The 2,462-nt window shown below is 42.0% G+C and overlaps 1 pseudogene across 1 annotated transcript; it reads left to right on the plus strand.

The window, feature by feature from the left end:
* The first annotated feature begins 1,206 nt into the window (after positions 1-1,206).
* LOC308513857 (dnaJ homolog subfamily A member 1-like) lies at positions 1,207-2,177 on the plus strand (annotated as a pseudogene). The gene has a single exon. The product of its transcript is annotated as a dnaJ homolog subfamily A member 1-like (transcript).
* Positions 2,178-2,462: the final 285 nt, after the last annotated feature.

Here is a 2,462-nt window from a genome sequence, read left to right on the forward strand (position 1 = left end):
GGTGACCTGTAGCCCTGCCTGGGAACCTCCTTAGCTAGATCACCCATTGCATGGGGTACATTTTCTATTTTCCACATTATTGCAGGCAGGAGTGTTGCTAAACTTTCTGTCACTGCATAGCAGAACCTCTTCTCTCTAATTGCCAGTAATGTTTTCCTCACTTCTCTGTAATCCTGGACCAATAGCCTTCTCAAAGACATTGGCTTCTACTGACAGTTTCTTTGAGACCCTTTAAATTTTTACTAATAATCTTCTCAAGGTCCTTCCAGCTTCTGTCCTCTACTGTCCCAACGCCACTCTCATATTTGAATGTGTCTTGTTACAGCAGCACCCAACTTGTCTCTCACCTTCACACCCGCTTCGGACTTCCTTGTCTATCTACATCTCTTGTGACTGCCCATCAAGCCCGTCTGCTCTCCATTACGCAGTAGATAAACGATTTTCTTCCAAGATTGGCTCCCCGGAGGAGCTGTCTTGGAAAAGGGCTGAAAGATGGGGTTAGTGAAAGATTTTATTTGATGCTATTGTCGGGAACAAACAAATAAATAAACAAACCAAAAAACTTCTCAGGACATCAAATATTTCACCTGGAGGAAAGCATCAAAATTCTGTAGGAAACATTTTTAATTCTCTGTTTCAAACAAAATACAGAGAGTGAGATCCATTTCTAACATTTGAGGAGACAGAGGAAAAAGCGTAAGGTTACATTTATGTTAGGCTAATGTGGCTTATTATTGTTTTACTTTTATTTTTTAAATAGCATTAGCTTGACAATGGAGGGAGTACATGGCAGAGTGGGAAAGGCTGTAGGCTGAGGACTCACACAGACCTGGGCCAGTTTCTTAACCAGCAGCTTCTTCATCTCTAAAGTGGGACTATAATTACCCCCAAAGGGTGATGTGAGATTAGAGGAAATGTAATGGATGTGAAATAGCCAAGCAGAACATTATCATGTGATAAATAAGCTGCTTTGAACTTGTTAATATGGAAATCACAAAAATGACTCCTTATGTTTCCTCTGAAGTCTCCACTTGTCTTTCCGAAATGTCTGAATCAGGAGTCATGCTCCCATTCCCTGCAGTGGCTGGGAAGGAGCAGGGGGAAGGGCAGCTTCTCTCTTGTTCTCTTAAGAATTATGTTCTCCACAGCAATGTGCTCTCTCCTGCTCCTCCTCACGGGCCTCAGCCTGCTCACTGCCTGTCAAAAATGGTGAAAGAAACCACTTACTGTGATGTTTGGGGGGTCAAATCCAGGAAGCATTGAAAAAGGCTTACGCGAAGCTAGCCTTGAAGTACCACCTTGATAAGACTCTAAATGAAGGAGAGACGTTTAAACAGATTTCTCAAGCTTACAAAATGCTCTCTGATGTAAAGAAGGGGGTATTGTATGACAAAAGAAAACAGGCAATTAAAGAAGGTGGAGCAGGTGGTGGCTTTGGCTCCCCCAATGGACATCTTTGGGAGGAGAAGGGAGGATGCAGAGAGAAAGGAGAGGTAAAAATGTTGTTCATCAGTAATCTTAGAAGGTGTACATAGTAGTGCAACAAGAAAACTAGCTCTGCCAAAGAACCAATGAACATGGTATGTGACAAATATAAATGCAGAGGTAGTAAGAAAGAAGCAGTAGAGTGCCATCCCAATTGCCGAGGTACTGGAATGCAAATGAGAATTCATCAGATCTTCCCTGGAATGGTTCAGCCAGTTCAGTCTGTGTGCATGGAGTGCCAGGGCCATGAGGAATGAATCTGTCCTAAAGATAGATGTAAAAGGTGCAATGGAAGGAAGATAGTTTGAGAGAAGATTCTAGAAGTTCATATTGACAAAGGCATGAAAGGTGGCCACAAGATAACATTCTGTGGTGAAGGAGACCAAGAACCAATCCTGGAGCCAGGAGATAGTATCATTGTGTTAGGTCAAAAGAACCATGCTCTTTTCACTCCACCAGGAGAAGACCTTTTCATGAGTATGGACATACAGCTGGTTAAAGAATTGTGTAACTTCCAAAAGCCAATAGCTACTTTTGACAATCGAACCATAGTCATCACCTCTCATCCAGGTAGGAGTGTCAAGCACGGAGATATCAAGTGTGTAATAAATGAAGGCATGCCAATTTATCATAGACCACATACAAATGGTCACCTAATCATTGAATTTTGGGCAAACTTTCCTGAACTATAAAAGTGCCCAAAAAATTAGATTCTCTTCACTTGTCTTTCTAAAAAAAAAACCCAAATCTCAAATTTAGGAGTATGCAGTGAAAATGTCCAGGGGGCACATTAAATCTATTACCAATGGGCTGTTATTTCAGCGAAGAAACCAGACTAATTTAATTTTATTTCTGCCTTAAATTCACCCAAATCTCCCTCACCCTGCCTCCCAGTAAGTCCTTCAATTCTTTCTCCCAAGCAGCCCTTAAGGCAAGAGGCTGGAAACCAGTTCATCCTCTACTGTGGTGCAAGCTGG

Source organism: Myotis nattereri (genome assembly GCF_964212035.1).
Source record: "Myotis nattereri genome assembly, chromosome: 2".
Lineage (NCBI taxonomy): Eukaryota > Metazoa > Chordata > Mammalia > Chiroptera > Vespertilionidae > Myotis > Myotis nattereri.